Here is a 19,666-nt window from a genome sequence, read left to right as displayed (position 1 = left end):
TTTTTTCGTGACATTTGGTCAGGAAGTTCTCCAAGCACTTTTCGAGGAATCATCCTCTAAGCATCTCTCGAAAATTCCTTGTAAGCGTTCCATTAAAGATTTCTAAGGATTTTTCTCAGAAACTTTTCAGAAAATTGTTGTTAGGATATTGTCACCTTCGGAACTTAGAACACTTATCGACAGCAGCTTTGATTTTATACTCTATTTTTGATACAGGGTTGCCAGTTTTACTATAGACTAGCGTATTGCATGCGTACGCAATAATTGTCAAAGGAATCTTTTAGGAATTCTGTCATTGTTGTTTCAAAGGAATTGTTCAAAGAACTTTTTAACAAATTCGGTCAAATTTCATGTCTCCGGGAATTTCTCTATGAATTCCTTCAAGAATTCCTGAATTAATTTCTTCTAAGGAAAAATTTCAAATCCTTCAAGAATTCCCTTAAGATTTTTTTTCCAAACATTTCACCGGAAATTTCTGCAAAGACTTATAATGAAGTTTTAATGAGAAAATGTTAAGTAATTCTCTCAAAAAATCTTCCTGGAGTTCCTGTAAGGACGACTTCAAAGTTCATCTGAGGAACACTATAGGAATCCTACAAGAAATAATTTTGGAATTTCCCAAAAATATGCTTTCAGAATTCCTTCGGGGTATCTTCTAAATTTTCGTAAAGCATTTGTACAATTATTTCTTTAGAAGTTGTCATATTGATTCCTCGATGAGTTCATCCAAGAATTATCACATAAATTTCTGCAAGCATTAATCTAGAAGTTCTTACAAAGATATCCGAAAAAAACAAGATTTTTTCTGAAATTTTTCCGCATATTCTTCAGGAATTCTTCCACGAATTCCGTTAAAAACTCCTTCAAGAATTTGTTAAGGAATTTCTTCAAGGGTTTTTTTAGAACTGTTCCAAAAATATCAAAACATGTCATCAAATTTTTCTCCAATTAATCTTTCAGAAATTTATTGAAGTATTCTTATTGGGATTCCTTCAAAGAATTCATCAAGATTGTCCCTGAAGTATGTATCTGGTAAGATTTCTTCAGAAATTTCTCCAATTAACCCTAGTATGCCTTGAACACATCTTTGATAATTAAATTTTAAACGCATGGCTAGGATTCCTTTGGGAATATCCATAAGATTTTATCAGGAATTCCTCCAAGGGCTCTTACAGGAATTTTTAAAGGTGTTTTTAACAAAAAAGGAAAAATCTCCAAAGATTCTTTCGTGGGTTTCGTGGCCGTGCGGCTAGTGACGCCAGCTGTCTAGACGTTTTGTAATCCTCGGAATGTGGGTTCGATTCCCGCTTCAGTTGGTGAAAATTTTACGTCATACGGGAAATTCTCCACTGGACCACTGGGTGTTTCGTGTGTTGTCCGTTGTCTCGTGTTTGTGATGTTCAGTGTGTGGCCTGTAGTGTCTTTAAGAAATGTCCTAATGAAACCTTTTAGAAATTCTTTTGACCTTTTTGTAATTCTACGAGGAATTTTTCTAGCATTTTTTAAAATATGCCACAAGAAAATTATTTATTGATTTCTCAAGAAATTCTACCAGAAGAATAACTAGGGATTCCTTCCTGTAGGAAGTTCTTCAACAATCCTTGAAAGAGTTTCCCCCAGAACAGGTGTTTTTGCAAGAACTCCTTCAAGGATAACAACAGAAATTCCTCTGAGGATTACCTTTAAATCCTTGTTGCGATTTCTGCAGGGCTTCCTTATCCCTTCGTGAATCGTTTGAAAATTCCTCTCAAATTCTATCAACCATTTAACATGTTTAGAAAAACAATAAATTCTTTCAGAAATGGCTTCAAAGACAGATTCTGGAGCAGAATTTATTGAAAAATTTCTTTAGAAGTTAAAATTCCTCTGAGGATTCAAGCAGGATTCATTCATTCAATAATTTCCTTCAACCATGGTTTGAAATACATTAAGAAATATTATGAAATTTCTATTTAGAAATTCTTCTTCTACCAAAAACTTCCCAAATAATTATTTCAGAAACTCTCCCATGGATTTCTGTAGGACCTTTCTCAAGTACTCATGTGAGAGCTTCTGTAAAGATGTCTTAAAAAATTCTTCTAAAATGTTACCATACCTTCCGCACATGATTTCTTAAGAATTTCTTCTGAGATTTGTTGAAAAATTCCTCCAAGGGTTTTTAAGAAAAATTCCTCCTTAAATTCCTCCAACATTAACTTCTAGGATTATTTCAGAATTTTTCCAAAAATCCTATAAGAGAGTCCTGCTGGGATGCCATCAAGTATTTCTGCAAAGATTCCTGTAGGAATTTCTTCAAGGATTCCTCAAGAGAGTCCTTCAAAGATTTGAAGGTTTCTTTGAGGATATCTAAATAATTTCCTCTATCTTCCTTTTCTTTCAAATATCCTCTGACTATTCCGTTAGGTATTCCTTCAAAAAATCCATCCAGGAATTCATCAAGGTATTTTTTCAGGAATTTCCTCAAGGATTTAGAACTTCCTTATAAATTTCTTCTCGGAATTTCGCTAAAATTTCGTCCGGCATTCCTCCAAGAATTTCAGCAGGATTCTTTCCAAGGATTCCTTTAGTTGTTTATTTTCTAAAAAATCCACTTGCATTTCTCCAAATTTCCAAATCCTTTCATCAATTCTATCAAAGACTGACTGCGAGTACACATTTTTTCATTTTCTTTTGAAATTTAACCAAGTTGCTTTCAAAAATTATTAATTATTCAATTATTAAAAAATCAATGAATCAATTAATTCAATCCTGAATTGATTCAGAAATTAATTTAAAAATTTTGTTCTCAATAATTTTAAGTTTATCCAAAAATTAATTGGGATTAAATGGTACAATAACTGATTACACTCATTCGAAAAAGGTTTTCTGATTAGAGGATTCGAAAAGTCGGAACAAAACTAAAATTCTATTGGAATTCTTTCAAAGATACCTTAACCCTTTGGTGCCGAAGGGGTCATATATGACCCCAACATAGAAATGGCTGTATAAATCCTTACTTACCTTACCGGTCAGGCTAAGGCCGGGGTGGCCTCTACTGTACATAGTAGCCGCCTCCATTCCACTCGGTCCATAGCTGTTTGTCTCCAGTTCCGCACTCTGCGTAGGGTCCGCAGATCGTCCTCCACTGTATAAATCCACCCATTCGATAAAACAGAATACTGTCTTCGGCAAAGTTGCTGCAAATTGAATCCTCTGTTAGGGAAAAATGGGGATACTTTTATTTGGGACTTCATTGATAACCTAGAACATACTGAAAACAATAAAATATGGAAAACGAAATACATTCGAAACAGTATCCATATTTGTTATCCTGAGTAACGCTATATAATCATCCGCAATTACTGGAGCAATCTGAAGTCTACTTTTTCATGGGTATCACCATAAATAATAGTATTGCATAATCTGCTGGGATCTGTAAAGGTGTTGACATCTACAATGCCATTCATAGACACTATAGGGATATTCCAGGTCAGCCAAACTACCTTGAAGTTCGGGACTTCAGGTCTACACTAATAACAGTATCCATATCTGCTATACTGAGTAACGTTGCATATCTATCCGTAGTTACTGGACCAATCTGAAGTCTACTTTTTATTATAAACCTTTGAGACATTGAGGTTCGTCCAAACTGTTCTATAATGAATACCTTCAAATCTACAAGAAAAACTTTATGTGTTTTCATCATAGCATAGCATACATAATCTGCTGAGATCCGTGAAGCTCTTGAAATCTTAAATGTCATTTGAAAACACTATGGGAATGTTCTAGGTCAGCCAAACTATTCATGAGTTCAGAACTTCAGGTCTACACTCGTAGCATCAGCTATATCTGACATACTGAGTAACGTTGCAGGTTTACACTTGTGATAATAGATTTTGCCACTACGGTAAATAGTGTTACATAATCCACTGACTGTACTTACAAAGCAGTTAATAGGAACAATACGCATTGTTATATATTTTTGGGATATTATGGGCTCCTTACTATTATGAAGCTTAGTTGATAGAAACAACCACTGTAACTTTCAGAAGACTTACTGGACATGATAGATTACAAATCGTAGCTTTGTATAATGATAGAAGTTACCGTTACACCCGTAGACTTAAGGATCTAAACTTAGACCTTGGATATCAAAAAAAAAAAAATATTCCGCATAATTGTGTACCGTTTTTATACTAGTGACCACCAAAACTACAGAAAAACGTAGAAAAAACTGTAACTACGCAGACTTATGGGGCTGCTCCGCAGCCACAGTGGCTCCCAATTACACCCGGAAACAAGCTCAGTAGCATGAGACCCCTCGAGCTGGGTCTCTGGGCCGGCATGCTACTCGGTAATCGGAGGGGCTTCGCGGACAAAGTATGAAAACTAAGAAGATTCACATTTCTAACAATTTATTTAAAACTCCTAGTGTGGCGTGTGGGTGTTGTTCTGGGTTATTAATTTGTTAAGTGTGGCCTAATCTAGATCGTACCGGTACATACCGCTGCCGTGGGTTTTGGTGGGTGCGATGGCCGACACAGTGACTTGGATCCTACTGTGCGGCCGGAACTCTTGCCGGAATGGCGAGTGATGGCGGTGTTTCGACCCGGTACTTGGCCGACGAGACCAGCAGGCATAGCTGGGTGGTGGTTGCGTGGCAGGCGTCTTCCTTCATTGTCGGGATCGGCACGGCCCAGGACGGGACCGGAACGACCGTACCGAGATGGGTCCCTCCTTGGCAATTAAGACCAACGGCCTGAGGGAATCGTCCTGAAGGGGACGATGGCGGTTCCTTAGCGATTAGGCCCGGAAGCCATATTGACTTCCGAGCCGCCGTGTGTTGACCGTTCTATTAAAACGGATACGAAGTCCTATATTGGATGGTAATGTTCCGTCAGGCTAATGAATAGGGTGGACGCACCGAAATTACCTGAACGGAGGGTGGCCGGGATGCACACACAGTCCCTATTCCATCCCTGTTAAGAGGGGGGGGGGGGGGGTTATACACTAATTCCACGGCACTACACAACACTCGGTCTTATTCACACGGACGCCTGGGTACTTCTAGCAAGCCTCCCTAAATTGAAGATGGCTGCGCCTATGAAAATCTCACTCCCTCTCATTCTTCTCAACAAACCCCATTTTTGTACGAGTTCGATTGAGTATTTTTGGTAACAGATTGGGCTCGGGTTTTGGTAGCTTGTTTGTTGCGGCACAGTATCTCGCTAGGGTGTGCCTACTGTACGGTAATATATTTAAAAACGTGAATTTACTCATACACAACAAAAATCTTAAGATTGGAACCAACCGGTTACAAAACTCCAGAATAGTGCTTGGAAAAAATCCGGCTTCAAAGGGTTAATGTACTCTTCCAAGGATTTCTTCGGGAAATGTCCAATTCTTGAGCGATATCACCAAGGGTTGTTCCAGATTTTGTTCATTAAACCTCAAAGAAAATTTCTTCAAAGATTTCATCAAGTACATTATTACATATCGTATATTCTTTAGGAATTTCTTCAAAAAAGCCTTCAAATAGATTATGTTTCTAAACAAAAAAAACTACTTTTTTATATTCTGCTAATCTGCTTATACTTTTTTCTTGCTCACTTAAAAAAAAGCCAATTCTTTATGCAAACGTTATATAAGTGTGTGTCAATCCTATTTGGTCTGAAATTGTTTTCTATTTCCAGAGTGGCGCCTATGTCACTCCAACATATGGATGATTCTTAACAATTCAACCCTGCAGCTGGGTTAAACTTATGGTAAGAGAAGAAACCATCATGTCAAGTCAAACACATGTCAATGTTTTTCTGCACGGACAAATGCATTTCTGATTCGACAAATCACATTTGAATATACATACTCTCTCTCCTATGCTCGACGTACACCGCATCTTTGATTCTCGAGCCCGACTGAGCATAGCCCAAATCACAGCCACGTTCTTACCAGCATGAACGAACGCTCAGTTGGCAGCTCTCGTACAAAATTTAAACTTTTTACCACCCCTATCATGAGGTACAACGTGCACCTAGCAACAGCATCAGGTTCTGCTGCTGATATAGTTTCAGCATCGAATTGCATTTCTTCCTAGAGCAGTCAGTGGTTTGTATCCGACAAACGACGTTTGCTGCCGAAAAAGAGATGCATCTCTTTCTTCATTCGCTACGGTTGGCCGGTTTCTGTCTATTCAAATGAAATCGTGTTCATACTCGTGTGTGTACGGCGTGTGTGGCGGCGCTAGCTACAAGTGAGGCTCCGTGCGAGAAAGTCGATCGATATGCTAGTGAAATGCATTTATTGTGACTTGTGAGATACAAACGTGCTGCCACAGCGGAGCAAGAAAGGAAAATTGTCCGAAATGCTCTCTGAGATATCTTAGGGATAACAATTTGGTTGAGAGGTATGAGCGAACACCCCAGGGGAGCGTCCGCCTTCATGATCACGGAGTTTCCTGGGAGGGATACTCACAAGAATCCTGAAAGGGATTCTCCTAAGAATACTAAAAGGGAATCTCCCTAGAATCCTGAGAGGGATTCTCCCATGGAACCTGAGAGGGATTCTAAGGAATCCTGAAAGAAATTCTCCCTGAGAAGGATTGTCCCAAGAATCCTGATAGGGATTCTCCTAAGAATCCTGAGAGTGATTCTCTTAAGAATCCTTAGAGACATTCTCTAAAGAATCATGAGAAGGATTTTCCCAAGAATCATGAAAGGGATTCTCTTAAGAGCCCTGAGAGGCATTCTCCCAAGAAACCTGAGAGGAATTCTTCAAAAAATCCTGAGAAGTATTTTCCAAAGAATCCTGAGAGACATTCCCAACAATCCTGAGAAGTATTCTCCAAAGAATACTGAGACGGATTCTCCCAAGAATCCTTAGAGGGATTTTCACAAGAATATTGAGATGTATTCTCCGAAGAATCCTGAGAGGGATTCTATAGGAATCCTGAAAGGGATTCTCCCATGAATCCCGAGAGGGATTCTCCCAAGAATCCTGAGAGACATTCTCCCAAGAATCCTGAGAAGTACTTTCCAAAGAATCCTATGAGGGATTCTTCCAACAATCCTGAGTGGAGTTTTCCCAAGAATCCTGAAAAGTACTTTCCGAAGAATCCTGAGAGAGAGCCGTGGAGCGGACCTGGTGTGATGGTTGGAACACTTGACTATCACGTCGAGGACCTGGGATCGAATCCCACTCCCGACAAACTCGCAAAATGTGAGTTCTTCCTTGGGAAGGGAAGTAAACCGTGGGTCCCGAGATGAACTAGCCTAAGGCTAAAAATCTCGTTAATACAGATAAAAAAAAAACAATTTGGTGGATTGATTGCACTAGTTTACAGCATTTTTGAACTCGGTAAGCTGATGATCGTTTTTGGTGTAGAATCATGCCCTGAGTTCGAAAACGCGAAGGAAAAAAATCACAGTAGGGCGGAAATTTTTTCGACTTTCCATACAAGCTTGATGATTTGAAATCGATTTTTGTTCTATTTTTAAGCAAAGTCGCTCATTTCACACATCTCATTCTCCGTAATCAATGCTCCGATTGAGCTGATTTTTTTACTGTAACTCACCCACATATGATATGTCAAAAAAACGTTGAGAAAGAATTTTTAAATTGTTGTTTTCTAATTGAAAAAAATACATTTCTTCATAAATTTTTGGAAATTTTGCTAAAATTTAAGGAGATTGTCCCCAAAACTCGCCAATATCTTGATTTTCATCAATCTGACGCAAAACCTGCATTCAGATGATCGAATGGTATTATATTCAGCTTTTAATTTATGGAAAAAGATTTAAAATTGGTTGAACAAAACGCAAGATATTTGAATTTAATTAATTTCCATATTTTAAAAAGTTGTAAAACTCGATATTGAGATAAAACTCAAAAACTGTTCTACTTTAAATTTTTTGAAGCACGGTTTCGAAATCAGTGCTAAATTATGCTTCAAAAATTTTGGTCGTTGACAGAAGTTCACGACCTTCGTTTTATTTTGTAAACTAGTGTTGGTGAAGTTGTTAATTTCACCAATCGAGAAACTTTCAGTGATCGTACAAGTTCAAGTTTTAAGGTTTTTCCTTATCTATTGGAAATTCCTCAATTTAACTTTCATAAGCTATGCGTATTATGTAACTGTTTCCAGTTCGACTTTGTCAATATCGTACAACAACTTCTCCAAATGTAGTAGGTTGTCACCATTTTTAGACATTCAGATAGTTTTCTTTCGAACGCCACTGCGGATTGCAAAAAACCTTCGCATATCCTTCTGATCCATGTATAAGTTCTCTTTCGTTCTTCCCGCAGTGATTTCGCGTTACTGCTGCTATTGTGATCTACTTTATGTTTGCTGACAAAAGTTGGACATTGAAACGTATGTTGACTTGCGAATTTTCAACCACCTTCCCCTAACATGTAGGTACGAAGCTGATTTGTTTCCCACGCGTGCACCCAGCTAGAAACTTTATCATTCGCGAATTGGATTCCTCTTATGCTGTGCCTCCAATAGTTTGGCAATCATCTGATCTGAGCTCTACACCTTGCAACATTTTCATCGTACCTGCACCCTATATTGCTTTTGAGTTTTCCGGTAAACCTGCTGGCAAAATGAATGAACACAGCCAGCAAGCAGGAGCTGATTTGATTCGAGAAAGGTAATTTCCCCCAAACCACCCAGGAAAGACAAAACAACACGATTGAACGCTGTTGGCAAACAATTTCGGGAATGTTTCTTTGTGCTTGCGCGCGCGCGTTCGAATCGTATGCCATTGTAGAGCTTTGTTGCTAAATTTCATCCGAGCAAATGCAATGGAAGAATGTTGCCGAGCTAGAAACAAAAGAAGCGACACCAATTGCCACAGTAGCAGTCAGTTCGTCGCGAATAGTTCAACAAGGGGAAATTGTTTCGCCTATTCGATTGTTGTCTGTGTTCGAATTGTGGAATGTCGGCAAATTTTCGCCACTTGGTCTCCCTACTGGTAGAATAGGAACAGGTATTGCCTTGAATGGACAGTGTGGACGGACCCACGAAAGAACGGAAAACTAATCGACAGGAAAAACATGCCAACATGCAAACGCGTTCCGTTGGATGGCGTTTTTGCTTTCGGAGGACGCTATACTACATTGTTGTACCGGATAGCTTTGAATTTGTCTGCAATGTTTTTCGAAAGTGGCATGCGACCACTCTGCTGCACGTGGATTGCAAATTGCAGTCTTGCAGTGAATGTTGCTTTGGTTTAGATACCTTTTCCACAATGTGCCTTCTATTCACAAATCGTTTGAGAAAATGTTGCTAAATATTTCCATCTCATGTCCATCTTTAATTTAGTAGTCTCACGATAGGTGTATCAATTGCAAAATCAGATATGCTTCACCATCATGGAACTAATAATGATCCAATTAGCTCTCGTGGGTGCTCTAATCATTGTAAAATATTACCGTATTATCTACTGTTCAGCCTAATGACAACACTCGATAACATCCCCTTCGCCTTAAAGTACGACTTATTTGATCAATCATAGACGCAACAGCAGCCTTTTCACGTTCCTGACCAGTCAAGAAAATCGAATGATTTGCCGAAACGTATTTGGGTACGTGACGGATAGTTCAATCAAAGTTTTCCAATTAAGTCAAACTAATGGAATATTCATGACCGGGTGAATGGGGGACGACACTCTCGGAACAAGTGGGAAGTTTTTAATAGTACTTCAGTCGAAGTCGGAACGAACGCACTCTTCCTTCCTCTTGCTGCTCCAATTAAACGGACAGGTGACCTTATGCTTCCGGGTTTCGTACACATCATCTTCTTGCCGAACCGTTTGCTGTGTGTCATTTTGTAAAGCATTGTCCAGTTAGAATCCGGACGCAGATAATCACTTATATCTCAGAGGTGGAATAACAAACAGAAAAGGTGAAGCCCTCAAAACAAAGATAATTTAATGTTGTTTCATGGAAAAATATCATTAAAATTATTTAAATTAATTTTTAATACATTTTCTCATTTTTTCCGTGATTACTTCCTTAAAAATCTGCACAATGGTAGTAAATTTTCACAACAATCCCTTCGGCGGATTTGTTTAACAATCAGGTCATCTCTGTAGTGTCCTGAGACCCTCTACCAATCTGATCAGGATTCCAAAGAAACTTTGCCAAATATTTTTCTTCTTGCGAAATTAAGGGCTATTCAAAGAATTCCAAAGAAGCGAAATTTGAGTGTTTTTTCGTTAATAAACACTATCCAACATTGATGACACCACTACACATCTCAGGCTGTCGTGATAGCTCACCAAATTAGCTCAAACCTCAACAGATCCCTTGTGTGCTTTTTTGAAAAGCAGCACGCGATTCTTGAGGTTATCATCTTTGTACACATTTGGTGTCAAAATCGTGATGTGAGAAAATGATGTCCAGAGCTCGAACTTCCTGGCAAATCTTGGAATTCCAAGCAGATTTATCCATGAACATAAACTTAAATCTTCCTTGGGCACTTCCTCATGGCATGGTTAACAACATCTGTGCACATCACACATAATGGTTATGGTGACATTAACATTTTTCGCGACTGTCGTACCTGACCACGCTTAATTTACAGCGTGTTTGTGCAAGATTTTTTTCCTTCACTTGTCTTCAATCTGAAATAACTTTTCAGTCGTAGCAAGAAAATCGATGAAATTTTCATCATCAATAGAGGACTTGTTTATGATCAGATTGCTGTAAAAAAAATATAATTATGATCATTGAGAGCCTCACAATAAATTATCCTTTGCGTCCGGATTCTAACTGGACAATGCTTTAGACGACAGACAAACCTCAAGTGTTTAACTGTAAACAGGATGGCAGATATGGCATCCCACATCTGTTTACCTCCGAAATAGAAGCTGGGTGTGGTGACTCGAAAAACACCTTTTGCTCCAAACACAAACCAAAAGTGCACCTCTTAGGAAACCGCAGTCAGTATCCTTATGTTCACTCGCTGTTATCTGAAAATGTACGTCACCTATTCTGTTAGCAATGTACCGTTTATCGTACACTTTAGCAAGGAAACCTTTGGTGCCTTAATTTAAGCTTGTTCAGGGAAAGTTTTTCAGTAAATTAAATCTCCATTGTTGAATTAAGATTTGGAGTTTTCAAACTAGTTTAGGGGCTGTTCATAAACCACGTAGACCAAACTTTGGCCATCTCAGACCCCCACCCCCCCCCTCCCCCATCGTAGACTTTTGTCCATACAAAAATTTTGAAATTTGTTTGGAGCGTAGACTTTTGCCAGACCCCCCTCCCCCCAAAAAGTCTACGTGGTTTATGAACGCCCCCTTATGGGGGAAAAATACAAGCCTATCTTCACTTCCTCCTCAGAGGAGCAAAGGCTTCTTCCATTGTCCTAAGACTTGATTTTGATCTGTCCGGCGTTGCAAGGCTGATCACTTTCGCCGGGATAAAGATCACTTCTCTTGATTTCTCAGTCTTCTTCAGTTCTACTCCCGAAATCTCCTCAAGACTTAGTGATCTCAGTCTGTTCAAATTCATTTCCATTTATTTAATATTACATCAAATTCAAAAGTCGGTACAAGATCAAATTCAAGATGTACTTCAAACGGAAATAGACGGTTCGTGGCTGTCAATCTCCAACCTAAGTCACGTCCAAAGCTCACCAGATTCCTTTCCAGCTGATCCGCCTACCTTGACGCTGCCTTCCAGGTATTCTTTTTTTTATTCTTCAATCACTTAACCTAATTCACAGCTCTATTGTCCACTAGGGCACTGCGTGAGCGATTCCAATTGGAAGCTATACTTACACTTTGTACAGCGCCTATATGTATTCTATTTCTAATTGTACTACATCGAACTGGTGGCCGTTGCGCTGCTTTCACTTTCTACCCTCTATCATTCTATCATGGTAGAATGATAACTCGAGGTTGTTGATGTGTGGCTGTTGGTTGTTCCTGTTTCCAGTCCGATTGGGGGTTGCCGCTCGCCGATGTCCAAGTATCCGGGTTCATTTGAGCCATGGGCTCAGAAGAGGGTCAGTGTCAGCTGCTCTCAGGGGGAAAGAGCAACTGACGAAATTGCCATGGGATCGAACCCATGACCATCTGCTTATGAAGCAAACGTGTAGCCACCACGCCACGGGCCCCGGCTCCAGGTCTTCTTGTACCGTCCGAATCTCTTGCTAACACTAGTCTTACAGTTTTGTTGCCCGTTATGAGCCATTTTACGAGACGTTTCGGATCAGCTGATCGCTCATTTCATGAATGAAAGTTTGACAGAAGGTTGCGCCCAAGCCCGTGAGTGTTAATATCAATATCAACACTGTTGTCGTTTCGTAAAATAGACTATTCTTACAACAATCCCTTCCCATCGTATCCTTCCAGCTTTTGCCACCTTCCGGATGCTTGATTCGCCGTAGAGTGCAGCAAGTTCGTGGTTCATCCTCATAAGCGTAACTAGGTCATAGCTCTAGGGGGGGCCAAAGCCATGTCGGTATAGGTTTTTTGTACTAAAACGATACTTTTCGCCTGAATTGCGTGTTTTTTTGTCCGAAATGAATTATTCTGGAGCGGGCCAGGCTCCCCCTGGCCACCCCCTATTTACGCCAATGTTCATCCTTCGTCGCCTCACACCGTTCTCCTGCCAATCTATCATATAACGCCTACAAGTTATGCAACCGTCGGGGCCCGTGGCGCAGTGGTCCACACGTTCGCTTCATAAGCGGATGGTCATGGGTTCGAACCCAGCCCCGGCACTTGCAATTTTTCGTCAGTTGCTCTGCCCCCCGAGAGCAGCTGGCACCTGACCCTCTTCGGAGCATATAGCTCTAACGGAATTTGGATATCGGCGAACCGCAACTCATAATGGACGACCCCCAATTGGACTGGAAAAGGAACAGCAGCCAACCACCAGCATCATCGGTGCTCATCATTCTACCGTGGACAGGGTAGAAAAGTTGAAGCAGCACAAGGCACCAGTTCGATACAGTTGAATTATAATAGAATACATGTAGGCGCTGTACAAAAGTGTAAGTGCAGCGTCCAATTGGAATCGCTCACGTAGTGCCCAAGTGGACAAAAGAGCTGTAAATTAGGTTAAGTGATTAAGAATAAAAAAAAAAAAGTTATGCAACCAAGCGAACTGTGTCGCTTTTCCTTTAGACTAGAGTAATCAATACATACATACAATCTATCACCTAAATATATCCCCTATCCATGGATCGCATCACTACAACTCGCGAATTCCCTACCCGTTATGGGGACACAGAGTGCTCTCGGTCTCTAGTAGCAACAACCATCACACTTAACATTCTTGTCCCTTCCCAATTGACTGTAAGGACTTGGCCGGTGCCAGTATTGTTCTGATATTGTATGAGCTGCCTTAACTGCACTGAGAATTTGGAATATATCGAAAACCAATCTCAACGGATCGGTACATAACATCGGACTCCAACCACTTCGGAGCCCAGCAAAAAGCAGCTTTCCACTCCATGGCCCATCGTCTCTAAAACATACCCATGGAAAGAGATGATTTCGTCAAGGAGAGGAACAGGATCCGCAAAGCTGCTAAGCTGAATGGGTACGAAAAGGAGTTTGTAGATAAAATTTTAAGAAAACACGAAAGGAAGAAACACAGGAGGAATGCCACGACACTGATGCCGGAAAAGGCGGATGTTAAAAGGATTAGTTTTCCTTTCTATCCCAAACTAACCAACCGAGACCAAAGAGCCCTCAACCATCACGGATTTCGGGTGGTATACAAGAGCAGCAACACCTCGAAGGATGCGCTGTGCAATCTAAAAGACAGAATCCCAGCAGACGAAAAATCCGGAGTTTACCAGATACCGTGTCAAAACTGCCCAGCGGTGTACATTGGGCAAACACGCCGTAAGTTCAAAACTCGTCTACGTGAACACAAGAAAGCGGTGGAACATAGAAGAACTTGTGATTCTAGTGTAGCAATGCACACTACGACACTAGGACATACTACAAATTGGAAGCAAGCGAAACTGCTTAAAAATGTCCGAAAAGCCACGCAACTGGACGCATGGGAATTCACGTATAAAGCTACTGCAGACCGTCCGTTAATGAATGATGCATCACCATGGGTTTGGTAACATCCACGCTGACGGCGTGCATCAGCTTCATCAGCCAGAGAACTAGACTAGAACTAGACTCAGATAGTGTCACGTACTCCGCTTCCATTGATGGCAAGCTGACGCACTGTTGATTCCTTGCAGCCCAGCTGTAAGGTACCGTAGAGTTCTCTTCGCTTCGATCCAATCCGCTTCAGAGGGTTGACTGACCTTGTCCACCGCAATATCGGGTTTGGTTGCATACCGCAACGCACAGCATAACGCCAACCTTTGGTAGCGCTCGCCGTTTGGCATTGATTCCTCCTCCTTTTACTGAGCGTTCGGATATCCAGGGTCCATGCGGATTTTTTATGACTTCACCTTGTCTACGCCAAAGCTCTCGGTAATATTTCAATCTTGCGAATGTATGCTGGTTCCCGGGCAAATATGCCAACTTAACACCAATAGACTTGACATTCATGGTTCGACAACTAGCAATTGACAACAGGGTGCGAAGCGTAGTGTGTTAAACAGGCGCAATAACCTCGTCGACGCCGAACTGCTGACCACACCTTGAAACGGATTACTTGACCTGACTCGTCGAGCTTCTTCTTGAAGATCCATTTACATTAGACCCATCAGTGAAGCATCTAACTGGAATTGATATTTTGCTACTTTTCGTTAAAAATGCGGGGAATCCATGGGGTGGCCAAAATGTTAGGGACAGGCAACTTTTTTTTCTCTCACAAAAAAGTTCAACATGCTGTAACTAACTTTTCATAGAATGCATCAAAAAATTTGACTGTTTGTCAACCTAATATGTGTGCATCATTAGTGTAAATTTGAGCTCGATTGGTTAATCTTTCACGAAGCTAGAACCGTTCTCGTAAACACTATTTTTAAAACAACAAATTTTTGAACTGTCATATCTCGGAAACTAGTTAACCGAATTGGAAGAAATTTTGAACGTTTATAAACAATATATTAATGCTTCACAAGTTATTAAAACATAGGTACTTTTTGAATGTTGAAAAAAGTTACCATGGATTAGCACTTTTTGGATCTTTCTCGAAAAAATGCAAATATTTTACATCAATTTCATTATATGTTAGTTTTGAAATCCAAAGAGTTTCTACTTGTGTTCTCGAGATATCTCTAATAAGATATATTAGAGCCTATTTGTATTAACCCTTGAGCGATCGCTCTGTTGTATTTTGTACAACACGTTGAAAAAGTCTCGCTTTTTGTACTCAGCATTGGCGTGGTGCTGGCGGTGGTAGCCAACCGCGCGAGTTACGGAAGGTTAAAGGAAAAACACATTTAGTATATTTTGTGTGGTATTGAACATTTGACTTATTTTCCTCTATATGGGTAAAAATATCAATATATTCTTAATATACGTTAAAAATTTCATTCAATTGGGTTTTTAAATTTAGAAAAAATCAATGGTTTTATATTTTTAAACGAAAGAGCACCTTTTTCTGAGCCACTATGATTTTTTTCAGATTTTTAGTACTTTATTTTGATACCTAAAATAAATTTCAAAGAGATTATTCCAAAACACCTTTTGACAGCTGGGCAACTGTTTGACAGTTCCGCCCAGTACAAAATCCGACGAGGGGTGATTCATCAAATCGCTCCCATATATATTTCAAATTGGTTTTTAAATAGGTTCCCGGGCACCAAAAGTCATGAAAATTTGGATTTCGGCTCAGTTTTACATGCAGATTCAGAATATTGAATTATCTCAAAACCGTTAAAGAAGCCAATTCGGATCACTGATTTCCAGTTTAAAACGTTGTAACGTCACGCTAGTAATTCCCATTTTTAACATACTTTTCCAATGAAAACTAACTGTTTAACAGATTCAACTTATTGGAAATTTTACAAGGAAACCGAATATGTTAAAATATTTGAGGGTTACGGTCGAATTTGCAAGTTACAGTCAGGTTTTTTTACGCGGTTTTAATCGTCTTATTTTTGCATGATTCGTCGAGAAATGGTGAGACTTTTTATACGCGGTTTTTTTGAATTTTGAATTAAGTTTTTTTACGCGGTACGTATCCCCCGCGTAGAAAAACCTGACTGTATAGTGAAAAAATTGACATAAAAGGCGTCAAAACGTTGTAACGTCACGGTAGAATGTGTCGTACACCGAAGTTGACCTGTATTCCAAGAATAGCTTATTCCATGGACAGATCGTATTTAATAGAGGAACTGTCATTGCAGTGGTGAAATGTACACAAGAGGGATTATGACCTGGGAGGCTTATGTCAGATGACATGTAAAAATCTGATTTAATCCACCTACGGTGAACACTTATCAAAGTTGTATTCGAATATAACATATTTATTTTGTGCAATTGTGCATTTCGGTTATTCTTGAATATAAATTTGTATTCTTGAAAGAATACGTAATAAAGAAAGTACAATATACATGAGTTGTATATGTAGAGAGGAGATAAATAGGACAGAAAGTGGATAGAAAGGTACAAAGTAGGATGAAAGGAACGGGAGTTTAGAGTTGGCAGCAGCAGTTTATCACTTGCTGGCGGAGAGGCGGAGCCTATTACAGATAATTTTCATGCCGTGCCTGCGTATGTTTGCGAATGAAATGTTTTTGTGGAGGCAATCGGACAGGAATAAAACAAAACTTGGCAACATGCGGTGAGCATATTCGGACATGTCAAGGCGTCACTTTGGCATTGGCACCAACAGTGACTATGTTGTAGAACTGGATACAATTTTTAAATGTAATACTTGGATGTTAAATATTTTCATAATAAATCGGCGAAAAACATTTTTTTAATGTATACGTTGAAAAATAAGTAATATTACTGATCTAAGTTTTTATTTACCTCATTTCTAGTTTTTTTTTGTATTTTACGTATCAACACAACAATATCTATACATGTATTGAATTAGTTCCACAAACCGCAAAATTGACTGAGTTATAGTGGGAAACAGACGAATATGGAAGCCACCGCCCAAGTGGCGCGATACCCTACTTCATAAGTTTTTTGTGAGTTTTTTTCTGAATTATACCGTTTCATCCAAATGTTCCTTCAAATATCCATCCACAGACAGCTTTAAAAACACCCATATCACAGACACAGACGTAACACCCAGAACATTTTTCGTGAAAATTCATCGCCATCCAGCAAGTTTGATCCCATTTCCGTGGTAATTTGGTTAAAAAACAGGATCAATACTTTGTCCGGATTTTGGTGTGAACGTCCATTAGGGGCCGTTCATAAACCACGTGGACGTCTTGGGAGGAGGGGGTCTGGCCACAGTCTACGCTCCATAAAAATTTCAAAATTTTTGTATGGCCAAAGTCTACGAGGGGGCTCCTCCCCCTGGTCTGAGATGGCCAAAATTTGGTCTACGTGGTTTATGAACAGCCCCTTATTGGTGCATTGATTCGAACCCACAAAGAATGCAATAACATTGTAGATCCAATTGCCATTTGTAAGTACCAATTAACGTGCCGCCCGACATGATTACACTGCCAGCACACTGATTGACACTAAATTACACCTGCCTTGTGCCTGCTTGCTATCCATCAGACGATAGGCAAACGGCTTGCAATAATGTATTGAAAAGAAAAAAAGAATGCTCCCAAGAAAATGAGCAAATCTCAAGTTCTCATTCTGTGTGTCGAGCCAGTCGAGTGGCCACGGAGCGGCGGAAGAGAAAAAGTCAGCCCAGGTTCTGCACTTATTAGCACCTTATTCCCATCAGATTGCATCATCATCAGTGCAAAACTTTTCACTTAGCACCATCATTTAGGTACACCTAGGTACCTATAGTGTTCATACCGTCTCGTCGCGTCGTCGTCGGTGAGTGTTGAATGACTTGGCTATTAGTGATTATGACTTACCGGCTGTGTAGTATGGAGGGATGTTGCCCGGTGATGAAGGCAGTCCCGTTTTCGCGCAAAATCAATGGTCCGTCAGCTAATGCATCCCAAAGCCCCAGGCAAGGCGAATGGTGAAGAGGGCTCGAGTGCGCTAAAAGCTATGCTACTCGAAAGGTGCTAAATGGGAAAAGACTGTGGAAGAGTAGTGAACTTTGTACCTTTCTCGAGACTCGGACGGGAGTTGCTTTCGAACCTGGTTGGATGGCCGGTCACTAGTGGGGAGTGCTTTGGAATCAAATTAACATCAGACTGTAGTCAGCCTCTTGTCAGAGTTGATGAACAATCGTTTGAATGGTTTGCTCGCAGCAAATTTTATGCTTGATGTAAGGTTCCTTCACTGCTACTCTATGCATAATTGTCCCATGTTATATGGGATTCCCAGATTTTTTCCAACGTTTTGACTCGTGTTATGTAGAATTATCCCCTGAATGATTTTTTTTTAGTTTTCATTTATGTGTATTTTAACTTAAAAGCTAATTCTACACTCTCTCCTGAATGATCTTTTTTCGGTTAAAATGCAATATCTTCTTTGCAAAAAGTTGATTTTTTCAGCACGAGTCGTACATTTATCCAACGAGGCTTGCCGAGTTGGATAAATACGAAGAGTGATTTTGCAACGAGTTCCATGCAAAATTTTATGCAATGATTTTTTTCATTATACAGCTCATTTGAGTTGCATAAGGTTCATAATGCAACCCAAATGAGTTGCAATATGAACATTATGCAACTATTTTTCATTATGCAACTCATTTCAGTTGCATAATGAACCAGTTCGGAAAAATTGGCCATTATGATACCAAAATGAGTCCTATAAAAATTTTTATTTTTCATAATTTCTACATGTTTTTGTTCAAATTTCATCGTTTTTATAATCGTCAATAGTTTTCACTGATCCTTGACATGCAATGTATTGCTAGCCATCATAGCCTGTTGAAGTTTTGATCCCAGAGCTATTCTACGGCCTCCAAAGTAGTCCGAAGTTTGTGTCACAAATCCCACATTCTAAACCAAATTTTATACACGTCTACGGTAGTCTACGGTACTCAGAAAGCCTCTAAGCATCCCTAGAAAATTAATGGTCATCCAAAATACTCTAGAATTCATTTTCTTAAGATCTACAACATCTACCATCATATGTGCTCTGCTCATTCTATTCAAGAAATGTAGTCACGTTGATGTCCATTAGACCTCGCAATGCTACGAGCAACTCGATATTATGGAAGTTGGACATTCCGTGCAATACAAATCGCCTCCAACACACTTTAAAAAATTGTAAAAAATACTGTGGAATGTAGTGATAGTGTTTCAGTGCACAACTGTAATGCTTTAGATACATTTATGGGATATTCCAGGCTTTCTAAACTCTTCTGGAATTAGGACCATCAAGGTCTGCAGGCTCTACTCTTGGTTCTCTTCACTCTATCAGGATAATTCTTTCAAGATTGTGTCTGCTGCACTACGGGTATCTCAATGTATTGCTATTTAGGTGTCCACTGGCATACAAATGGACCCAATAATGGACCCAACGTATTTTGAAATATGGGTCACAATATCTGTAAATCTTAGAATATTTAGCAACATTCACTTGATGTCTTGATCATCCAAACTATTCTGGAATTAAGACCTTCAAGCTCTACAAGCTCTTCTCTTGTATCTCTACTTTATTGGTGTAGTTCCTAAAAAACCTTCAGGAATTCATCCAAAAATTTCTGC

This window comes from Aedes albopictus, chromosome 2 (genome assembly GCF_035046485.1).
Source record: "Aedes albopictus strain Foshan chromosome 2, AalbF5, whole genome shotgun sequence".
In the NCBI taxonomy this organism is placed as follows: domain Eukaryota; kingdom Metazoa; phylum Arthropoda; class Insecta; order Diptera; family Culicidae; genus Aedes; species Aedes albopictus.
The sequence above is the reverse complement of the archived record's forward strand: the minus strand, read 5'-3'. Positions refer to the sequence as shown.